Source organism: Esox lucius, chromosome 14 (genome assembly GCF_011004845.1).
Source record: "Esox lucius isolate fEsoLuc1 chromosome 14, fEsoLuc1.pri, whole genome shotgun sequence".
In the NCBI taxonomy this organism is placed as follows: Eukaryota; Metazoa; Chordata; class Actinopteri; order Esociformes; family Esocidae; genus Esox; species Esox lucius.
In genome coordinates this window covers 19,861,426-19,873,697 of record NC_047582.1, presented here as the reverse complement: position 1 = coordinate 19,873,697, position 12,272 = coordinate 19,861,426, and the positions used below count along the sequence as shown (strand labels likewise).

General features: G+C 39.9%; 1 long non-coding RNA gene across 1 annotated transcript; it reads left to right on the top strand.

The window, feature by feature from the left end:
- Positions 1 to 4,070: 4,070 nt before the first annotated feature.
- LOC109616624 lies at positions 4,071 to 11,423 on the top strand. The gene is made up of 3 exons (XR_002197840.2): positions 4,071 to 4,173; positions 4,655 to 4,717; positions 11,074 to 11,423. It is a non-coding gene; the product is annotated as an uncharacterized LOC109616624 (long non-coding RNA).
- Positions 11,424 to 12,272: the final 849 nt, after the last annotated feature.

Sequence of the window (12,272 nt, the reverse complement as noted above, 5' to 3'; positions counted from 1 at the left end):
CACAGTCACACACAGCTGCATAGGTTTGTAGCCTCGGGACTAAATGGTAAAGTTTGCTATTGCACCTGAAACACACTAAAACATAATGATACACTGACAATTTTGAGTGGCAGTATTACCAAACAATGTTGCTGGCAACCCAAAATTATTATTAATTATATTATTGGTTATTATTAACTAGTCAAAATCAAAATATAGATGTTTTCTATTGAAGGGCTAACATGTAGATTACATTATAATGCAAATAGATGTCCATAATATATACACTGTGATATAATGGAACAATTGTAGTGTTTCACCAATTTTTTTCACAGGAAAATGTGTTGGGGGGTACACCCATAGACATAATAAAGAGTAGACGCGGCATCGACCGCTACTGCCCACTGGCGCTGACGAGCCGTGAGACCGCCATCTTGGACCGGTCCGCCACTCCACTCAATGTAATCTGTTTTGGCAGGTGAAACGAGCTGCGCATTTAATTAATCATACCTCAGTGAATACCTTACTGATTTTCACGCGGGTTTTTTTGCTGCAAAGGTCATACATGTAGCTATGATACAGGACACATGGTTCGGCGTATTTTAATATTCATAGTTTTATATTCATCAAAACTGAACATAATCCCCAAAAAGGGAGAAAAACAGGAACATTTCCAGTTTGACTATCATTCTGATTGAAACACCTAATGTGTAAATAGTGGCAGTAAAGTCAGAAATATATATTTCTCTCTCTCTCATTTCACAGCCCCCATCCCAACATACACACATGGATCCCAGTCTAAAATAGCAGGATGAAATGAAAAGTGACAGTTTTTATTTAAACTGCACATTTACTTTGTTGAAACTCCCTTGAAAAGTCTGCAAACTTAATTAATGTAGCAATTTTCAAAACACAGTTACAAGTGCTTTTCAGAACCCAGAGGGAAAGAGATCAGGGCTAAGACAATCACAAACACAAGGACATAATGTAAAGATAAAATTCATAATACACAAGCTCACAAACCCAGTGCAAGGCAAAGGAGACCAACATTTGGATTCCTGGAGACACACCATGAGGCTAGAGTTCATGAAACACAAACAAACAGAGGTATTTACAGACCCACCAACATTTACAGCAGTATTCACATAAAATGTGACAGACCACTGTTTTCAGGCAGTTTTAAGCCATTGCTTTCAGTTTCAGTGTTAATCTTGTCAGAATGATGACAGATATGACATAAAGATACTATGTGTGATGAGTAAGGTTAAAGTACAGATATAAAGCTTAGAATTAGTTTTGGGATGCTGGAATTTAGGATTAAAGTCTTGAATTGTCGTGGAACCACACACATGCACACGCTCTAAAACCCCTGAAAGAGGACAGTTATTCCTTGTGCTCCCTTTCTGCAGTTCAATAGAGGTGAGTTCGGTAATGTGGTGCAGCCTTATTTTGAGAAACACAGACACAACCAATGACAACAAGTCAGAATGATGGTTGTCGATGCCAAACTGAGTCTCCTCAATGTGTTCCCCAAGCAGAAAAACATCCTCCGTTCCAATCTCCTACCAGACGATTGTCTGTGACTGTCGACACCTTAGGAGCTGGCATTGGTGAAGCTTGGCGGATCACCCTCTCTGCAGCACTCAGCACCTTATTAAAATAATAATTTAAAAAAATACATTATATTTATATAGTGCTTTACACAGGTGAGACACCACACCGAACCATCAGGCGGCGGAAGATGGCCTGGAAGTGCCGATGGATTGTTATTCCAGCCTCCTTATATGGAAAACAGGCACACAATACATACATTACTCACAAGACATAAAGATATTCATTAGGTATATTTTCAAAATTGTAATTAAAAGAACACCAACCCTACCTGACGCTCTGATTGAATTAAATAGGATCTCCAAGTGATCTTGGCTGAACCTGTAGGTGAGCACATACCGCTGAACTAAATAATAAGCTTGTTTGAAAACCATTCTACTATCAGATGTTCTGTTGCCTTTATTTTAAGTAGGGTGGGTATGAGACATGAGAGGTAACTTACTTTTGTTAGGGTGAATTACACGTGAATAATACACAGTGTTGGGCAAGTAACTTGGAAATTGCAGTGAGCTAAGCTATTAGTTACTCTGTCATGAATAAAGCTTCACTACACAAAAACTACCACCCAGTCAAATGTAGCAAGCTAAGTAACACAAACACAGCAGTAGGCTAGTTCATTACATAGGAAGCTACTTTAAGTTGTGCTAATTTCACATGACAAGAAAAGTAGCTTGTGTGGCCAAGCTACTTGGTAAATAAAGTAGTTACTACTACTGAAAAGTTACTTGATTCTGGAAATAGTGAAGCTACTACCAAAATACTAAGTTACTAGCTAAGCTAGTACTGCCCAACAATGATAATACCGTCTTTTATTTATATAAATATATATGATACAGTCTGTGCCACTTGTGTAAAATTAGCTGGCCAATGTTATACCAGTAATATTTGCTTTATTTCTACAATAGCATTCTTGCGTCAGTTGTAATCTAAGTCAGTGTTATAGAATATGACTTATCAAGCCTCTACAGCATCCATAATTGGAACATTATCATTCGTCCCCAGAAACTCCGTTCTTCCTTCTACTCAGTCATCACCCCTCCATCGGTCAAACGTCACCCCTCCCTTGGTCAAGTATCCGCTGTCGCCTTATCAAACATCACCCCGATTAAGCTTTTATCCTCCCCTTGTCAATCGTCAGTCCTCCTCTTGTCAATCGTCAGTCCTCCCCTAGTCAATCGTTAGCCCTCCCCTTGTCAATCGTCAGTCCTCCCCTTGTCAATCGTCAGCCTTCCCCTTGTCAATCGTCAGTCCTCCCCTTGTCAATCGTCAGTCCTCCCCTTGTCAATCGTCAGTCTTCCCCTAGTCAATCGTCAGTCCTCCCCTTGTCAATCGTCAGTCTTCCCCTAGTCAATCGTCAGTCATCCCCTCGTCAATCTTCTGCCCTCCCCTCGTCAATCTTCAGCCCTCCCCTCGTCAATCGTCAGCCCTCCCCTCGTCAATCGTCAGCCCTCCCCTTGTCAATCGTCAGCCCTCCCCTTGTCAATCTTCTGCCCTCCCCTTGTCAATCTTCTGCCCTCCCCTCGTCAATCGTCAGTCCTCCCCTCGTCAATCGTCAGTCCTCCCCTCGTCAATCGTCAGTCCTCCCCTCGTCAATCGTCAGCCCTCCCCTTGTCAATCGTCAGTCCTCCCCTAGTCAATTGTCAGTCCTCCCCTAGTCAAACACCGGCTGGTGCAGTAAACATGGCCTAGCTAGCTGGATACGATTTCAGTACAGTAATATCAAAGATCCTTGCTCCTTCTCAACTCTCTGGTAATATTCTAGTCTCAAAATACAACCAATAGTACGGTATAGTTAAATCTTACTTGTGAAAAGTAATCCCCTGAGCCCTGCTTTCGATGGTCCGCCGATATGAGCAGGAGTACGCTGCACAGTGCTCTGGCATCGTTGCTTCTGCTGCTACGCAAATAGGAGTATGACCAGTCAAAGATGGCGGCCGTATTTCTCGCGCCCAGCAGCCAATGCTGCGTCTACTCTTTATTATGTCTATGGGTACACCAACATAGGTCTAAAAATGCAGCATTCCCATTGGTCAACGGAAGTCTGCGTCACGTTATCTTAAAGCCTCGATCATACCTGTGGCGTCAAAGCATAAAACTAGCAGAACATTTTGTGCAGCTAAGCAATTACTCAGAACGCATTGTATGGAGTTAGATGTGTCTCAATATTCGTAAATATATATAGAAAATCCCTGCGTATATTCATCACAACAAATAAAAATAGGATTTGTAGATGTGAAAAAATATTTTGTAAATAAAAACATTATCTGTAAATATGTAAACATGTTTCACAAATATAAATAAAATGTGTGAAAATGTAAAATATATTTCACAAAAAAACACAATTCTGTAAAATATTTACAACTGTTGTTTAACATTTACAAGTGTTGACTTACATTTACAAATCTGCATTTTAATTACATTTTAATCTGAATTTTATAATTACACATTATTGAGACACATTCGATCGACAAGTTCTCGTGTGCGTGGTTTCAGTGGGCTCGCTTGGTGGGACTTATGGAAAATCCGAACTGGATCCAAGTAGATTGAAGTCTATAGGTAGCTGGGACACGTTTTTACTGAAATGTGAGTATAACGTTTATTTTTATAACAATATTTTCAGCAAATGACTGCATCACCAATGGGAAATACAACCCCGAGTGTTTTTTCGACTTCAGGCAACTAACTTAAGCACAGTTAGTTATGTCAGCCTACATCTGGTTGGCTAGCTAGCCAGCTAGTAGGCTACAGTTGCTGAACTAAAGTAATGAAGCCAGGTATCTAACCCCACCGCGCGACTGACTAGATAGCGGTATGTTGACTTTATTTTCATTTAGTATGAGTCTTGCACATCGTGCTAACTTTAGTTGTTATAAAAGGAAAACTGTATGCATGTGTTAGTCCTCAGAATGTAAGCACAGAGTGATAGTACCTCCACATCATGGTTCACCTAGGGTTTCCAAGATCCTTTAAGTTTAAAACAAACTGGAATATTGGATATTTTTATCAGGAGTAACCCTTAATATAATGTGTTTGTATTTCTCTTTGTTTTTCCTTCCTACTGTAGCTTGTGTCAATGTCCCCTCACAATGACCATCAATGTCCCTCACACTAAACCTCAAGGAAATAGGTGAACACTCTTCAGTTCCTTTGCAGTATTTTTAGATTGACATTCCCTAATATTCAAAGTGTTAAATGCACTAAATGCATTAACAATACTGTAGTGATCTTTGCTGATTTGCTGACTATATTTTTTTGTTATGAACCATGTCTTTGGTTGACATCACATTGTCAGTATGATTGTACAAAATACTTTGTATTTATTAAATCTCCACGAATTCAAATGAGTAATTACATAGTAGAGTATCCTTGTATTCAGAAATATAAACTTTGCTTTGAGAATGCCTGATGTCATCCTCCATTCACTATTGTCAGTGAGCAATTACAGTTCAAAAGTTTGCATACCCCTTGGAGAATTGCTAATATATGTGACATTTTTAAAGAAAACATGGGTGAGCAGGCAAAACACATTTTATTTCTTATGGGATTCATATTCAACTGTAGGTTATAACAGAATGGCACAATCATAAAACAAAACATGTCAATAAAGAAAAAAATGAAATGACCCCTGTTCAAAAGTTTGCAAACCCTTAGTTCTTAATACTTTGTATTGCCCCCTTTAGCATCAATGATAGCGTGCAGTCTTTTGTAGTAGTTGTCTATGAGGTCCTGAATTCTTGCAGGCGGTATAGCTGCGCATTCGTCTTGGAAAATGCTTCCAGGTCATGCAAATTCTTTGGCCGTCTTGGATGAACTGCACATTTGAGATCTCCCCAGAGTGGCTCGATGATATTAAGGCCAGGAGACAGTGATAGCCACTCCAGAACCTTCACCTTTTTCGACACTAATTGCAATTTAAAAAGCCACATTTGTGGGAAACTACCCTTTAATTGCCACTTTAACCTGTTTGTGTCACGTTTTTGTGTGTGTAGCAAGGCCAAACATTCAAGGGTATGTTTTTTGATCAGGGCCATTTGGGTGATTTCTGTTATCCTTATGATTTAAAAAGGAACCAAACAACTATGTGATAATAAATGGCTTCATATCTCTACCATTAAATAAAATACAATTTCTTTGCATGATCAGTCATATTTTCTAAATCAATGCCATCATTGCACAATTTCTGCCAGGGTATGCAAATTTATGAGCACAATTGTATAACCATTAACACTAGCTAGATGTGCAAGAATCATAATGAATAAACCAAATGCAGCTGTGCAAGTCAACAACATATCACGCTGTAGGGTTAGATTAGGGTTGCCACCTTCAACGTGGAAGAATAAGGGACACCTTGCCAGCGGCCCCAAACCCTGGGGACACAAATGAAGCAGGGTCTGGTGGTCCTCCCCAATGAGAATGTCAGATGCTTCATTCCCTACATTCTGGTGAATTTCAATGCACCAATTTGTATGCATAGAAATGCATTTCTATTAATCATTTTCAAAGTCCTCGGCTACTGTGAACATTAATGTAATGGAAGTAGATTAAATAAGAGTAACAGTTGCATCAATTATATTAAGGATTAAAACATCAGATCATAGACATGGGCAAGATATTTGGTCTTTCAAAATAAACTATTTGGAAGATTTGGAAGAAGCAAGAACCCCCCATCCAGGAAGGATTATGTAGCCTAGTTTTGTCTGTTGCTTCTCCCATGCTCTGGAATAGTCTCCCATCCCACATTAAGTCCCATTCCACCATTGACAATTTTAAATCAAATTTAAATACATAAATTTTTTTGCTTGCTTTTAGTTCAGTCTGATGTTGTCCCTTGGTTTTTGTCAAGTCTCTTTACTTCCTCTTACTGTGTTGGTTAATCTGTTGTTGGTTTTATGATTTCTCTTAACTTCTTATTGATTTGATTTTACATAATTTTAGTTGTCTTAAGTGTTTTCCATTTTAGTCTTGCCCTATATGTATTATATGTACAATTATGTATGGTTGCCTTTTTTGTATTATTCCCTTAATCATGTATACAGACCCGGTGGCACAGGGGCATTGTCTCCCAGCAAGAATTCTTTGCCCCCCAAAATAGTTTGGGTAATGCTTCCCAATACTGTACTTCACTAATAACTATTGGGAATTTAGGCTAGCTCTCTTGCCTTCATCTGCTGTTGGGAATGTAGGCTAGCTCTCTTGCCTTCATCTGCTGTTGGGAATGTAGGCTAGCTGTCTTGCCTTCATCTGCAAATGCGATCGGATCGAAGATGTGCTTTAAGTGATGTGATCACTATGCTACAAAGAACGTATAACTACTGCAGTTACTAAAGCTTTCAAATTTGATTGACAGCTCTGTATGTTGCTAGTATATAGCCTCAGCAAGCCATGCATGCAAATACTATTTGCTTTCCGTCCGTCGTGCTTAAGCTACTATTATATATGGATAAATAGGACAAATGTGCCCATGGCAATCAAAAGCCCATCCAAAACGTTTGTTCTAGCGCCTGCACTTATACCTGTTTTGAGGCAGATGTTAATCCATCTGCCTCGACTGTAAAGCACTTTGTGTCAACTACTGTTGTTTATAAATGTGCTATATTAAACAAAAGTGACTTTACTTTCCACCAAGTGGGTTATGTGGTTACCTTTCTCTCACACATATACACAGCTCGTGCGTGCGGAGGGTCGTATCTTCTTATTACAGAACTATCAACATACTTGGGAGAATCGCACTGCTGATGTTACCCTGCGTCTGAGTCTCCGTAACCAGGGCAACGATGACGTTCGGTGACTGACAACTCACCTGTCATTCTGATTATAAACATCTCTGCTATTTTGAAACTATTCATGAAACTATTTTGATTTCATAATTTTTCGTGGCAATCTAAGCTTAAGGGTTTTGTACGAAACAAATTGCACCCCGTATTGATTCTGTAAGGGACAGCGCTTTTTATTTTTCAATACGGGACGATCCCGCAACCCTAGGTTAGATACCTTCATTACTTTAGTAGTTTACTACTAGCTGGCTAGCTAGCCAACCAGATATAGGCAGACATAACTGTGCTTAAGTTAGCTGCCTGAATGTCGAAAACACGCTCGGCGTTGTATTACCCATCGGTGATGCAGTCAAATATTGTGAAATAAACGTTATACTCACATTTCAGGAAAAACGTGTCCTAGCTACCTATACACTCGCCTAAAGGATTATTAGGAACACCTGTTCAATTTCTCATTAATGCAATTATCTAATCAACCAATTACATGGCAGTTGCTTCAATGCATTTAGGGATGTGTTCCTGGTCAAGACAATCTCCTGAACTCCAAACTGAAAGTCAGAATGGGAAAGAAAGGTGATTTAAGCAATTTTGAGCGTGGCATGGTTGTTGGTGCCAGACGGGCCGGTCTGGGTATTTCAAAATCTGCTCAGTTACTGGGATTTTCACACACAACCATTTCTAGGGTTTACAAAGAATGTTGTGAAAAGAGAAAAACATCCAGTATGCGGCAGTCCTGTGGGTGAAAATGCCTTGTTGATGCTAGAGGTCAGAGGAGAATGGGCCGACTGATACAAGCTGATAGAAGAGCAACTTTGACTGAAATAACCACTCGTTACAACCGAGGTATGCAGCAAAGCTTTTGTGAAGCCACAACACGCACAACCGTGAGGCGGATGGGCTACAACAGCAGAAGACCCCATCGGGTACCACTCATCTCCACTACAAATAGGAAGAAGAGGCTACAATTTGCACGAGCTCACCAAAATTGGACAGTTGTAGACTGGAAGAAAGTTGCCTGGTCTGGATGAGTCTCGATTTCTGTGACATTTAGATGGTAGTCAGAATTTGGCGTAAACAGAATGAGAACATGGATCCATCATGCCTTGTTACCACTGTGCAGGCTGGTGGTGGTGGTGTAATGGTGTGGGGGATGTTTTCTTGGCACACTTTAGTCCCCTTAGTGCCAATTGGGCATCGTTTAAATGCCACGGCCTACCTGAGCATTGTTTCTGACCATGTCCATTACTTTATGACCACCATATACCCATCCTCTGATGGCTATTCCAGCAGGATAATGCACCATGTCACAAAGCTCGAATCATTTCAAATTGGTTTCTTGAACATGACAATGAGTTCACTGTACTGAAATGGCCCCCACAGTCAACAGTTGAGCATCTTTGGGATGTGGTGGAACGGGAGCTTCGTGCCCTGGATGTGCATCCCACAAATCTCCATCAACTGCAAGATGCTATCCTACCACTATGGGCCAACATTTCTAAAAAAATGCTTTCAGCACCTTGTTGAATCAATGCCATGTAGAATTAAGGCAGTTCTGAAGGCGAAAGGGGGTCAAACACAGTATTAGTATGGTGTTCCTAATAATCCTTTAGGTGAGTGTATATAAATATAAATATATTGATATGAGGAATGCATTTTCTGAATTTTCCCAGTCTCGTTCCCATTTTGAACTTAGGAGGGCATGAGGTCCTGGCACTCATCTGCGGAGTACCTGGCTTGGGGGACCCGTTGCTGTCCCTGTCCAGAGTCCTCCTGGTTGTGTGGCAGATCGAGACGATGCCTCACTGTGCTGACACCTCCCCCTCCCCTGTGTTGTCCCTGTCCTTGTCCATCAGGTCATGCTTCCAACCTGGACTAGGTCTAAATAGACTCTGGACTCAGCCCACACCTATTTATTAATTATTATAATTGTTATCTTAATATGTTCACCTGGCACAGCCAGAATAGGACTGGTCACCCCTCTGAGCCTGGGTCCTCTCTATGTTTCTTCCTAAGTTTTGGCATTCTTAGGGTTTTTTTCCTAGCCACTGAATTCCACACTACTGTTTTTTGCTCCTTGGGGTTTAAGGCCAGGTTTTTTGTAAAAGCACTTTGTGACATCTGCTGATGTAGAAAGAGCTTTATAAATACATTTGATTGATTGATTTATTGAAATAAAAATGTTTATCCAAAACATTACGTATTTCACCATCATCTGCGAAGTCCATACTTATAGTACATAGTATACGATTTGAGGTTCAGCCAGTGCTTTCAATTTCCTCGTAGTTCACGTAGCGTCATGGTTTCCTATTCAACTGTTATTGTATGGATGACCATATACAGTAATCTTTGTACAAGAGTACACTTTAGTTTTGTTAATAAACGTTCTGTTGCCCACGTTATTTCAGCAAAAAATGTAATGGCTGGGGTAAAGTTACATTTGGGGATGATACAGAGAGGAACTGAATAGCAGCAGGCCGTGTGGTGTTGTGGGTATATCTCGGCCCTTCAATATTTCAACCCCTGTTTGATTCAGTTTTTTTTCTCTCAGAAATATTTATCCACTTTATACTTTTCAGCCATCGCACTATGATATATACACTCTGTTATACTATGAATCTCATATATTTAAGAGAATAATTGTATTATGTGACCCTTTTATATTGATATTGTTTTCTAAAAAAACAAACCAGCCATGGAGTGATTGGAGTCATTGTTTTCATTATAGGTACTGTATATCTATTAGCTAGACAACTACAGTAATGTATAAGAGTACACTTTAGTTCGGTTAATAAACGTTCTGTTGTCCACGTTATGTCTGCAAAAATGTAATGGCTGAGGTAAAAGTTGCATTCATGCTGTTTAAATAGCGTAATGGTTAAAGACACAGTCTGCCACATAGAAAACCATGGATCGAAACCAGCCAGCGACAACAACATTCATTCTTCTAATTGTGGGCCGGCTGAACTAGGCTTGCCTGGATCCTTTGATGACGCATTGTTCGGACACCTTTATCCATTTGGGATCTTGTGACCTTCACCATCCTCACACAACCCTTCTGCAGTTGGAACGTTTTGTGGAAATTAAAGAGATTGCTTAGAAGATTTTCTCGCCCCCAAGTGCCACCGGGGTCTAAGTGTCACTGCCCCACAGTACAACTGTGCCGTTGTACCCAGAGGTTTGAATCTTGGTCACAGAATACCAACAGTGGGTCCAGCAGAGGGCAGCTCTTGACTCAGTGCTGCCTGGAGTAGAGAGTAGTTTTGCCAACATTCAGCTAATCCTTCAGTGATGAATCCTTCTGCATAGTATAGGTTACATATTGGTCAGTGAAAGAATGCAATGTACAAATAATATGGGCCTAATGTAAGATTTGCAGACATTTACATTACCATAATAAATGATCCTGTTTTATAATTATTTTTGCATCAGTGAGCCTTTGCAGGAATTGGCAGGCATTTCCCAGTAACAATCAGTGGGTGCAAATCTATTAACATTCAGACTGTGTTGCAGGGATGAGACCGGCTCTATGCCAGTTTGTCTCAAGAGGTATGGACTAAGAAAACTCTTAGAATAACAAAGCAAAAGAGGCAGACAGGAACTCAGTGTCCTAATGTTATATTTTCTGTTCTTATATTGTTGATATTGTTCGTGCTAATGTTACTTCTAATGCCTGCCATGCCTGTATTAATTAGCATTATGTTTTTTGTAGGTGTTTTGGGTTGCAACATCCTGCATTAAAATACAGCATCCATTTCTGGCTGTGTGGGGAGGCCAAGATGATGACACTTCAGAGAAGCTTGAATGGGGGAGAAGTTGAGGGTTAATAGGAATAAAAAATGAGGAAATACACTGGTGGGACCTCTATTTATTTTTAGACTAAATAGCCTATACAGCAACTTTCTCTTGAGCATTAGCAGTCTCAGTGAGGTGAAATGTTGATGTCAATCACAAGCTACCTTCTGAATCATAGCCCATTTAAAAATAATATATTGTTGTTGAACAGTTAGATATACGGTCATGTGAAAAAGTGAGTACACCCACTTGAAATTAATATTTTTTGTTACATATTTGGACACCAGGATATTTTAGCTAAATTCCAACCAGATTAACCGATAAAGTTAACCCAATTTCAAAAATCACACAAAAAGAATGTAAAACATTGAAACAAATTGCATTTTCCTTATTCTGAGAAAGATAGTTCATCCTTTCCTTAACCATCACAAGAAATTACTAATGTGCACCGAAACAAGTGCAAATTATCTGAAAATAAACAGAGAATAACATGAGAGGGATAGTAGATGAGAAACCTGGTCTTGTTTGGTCATAACCACATAGGATTGTGGTAACATATCTTGCCAAAATCTAAAAGCCTATCCGAGGGGCACAGAAGAAATATTATTTATGCCCATGAGTTTGGAAAAGGTTCAAATGCCATTTCCAAGCATAATCCCACGGTCTAATGGATCATTTATGAATGGAGTAAAGTAATTAAGAAAATGCAATCTACATAGAACAGGTCGTCCCAGCAAATTGAGCTCAAGATCTGATCGTAAGATGCTCATAAACATCTGTAAGGATCCAAGAGTTACGTTAACCGTTCTATAGGCCTAACTTGCCACAATCAGTGTCGAAAAGCTCATGTCAACTGACAGAAAAAGACTGCACAAACTTGGACTGCATCAGGATAGAAGACAACTCTGCTCTCAAAAAAGAATATCAAGACATGATGGACATTTGCCAGACTATACGTCTGTAATGACCAAAACTACTGGAACAATGTACTCTGGATAGATGAGTCAAAGGTAAAGTTGTTTGGCCACAATGCCAGACACCATGTCTGGTGAAGATAAAACCCTGCCCTTGAACAGAAGAACCTCAAACCAAACGTGTAGCATGGAGTGGGTCGCA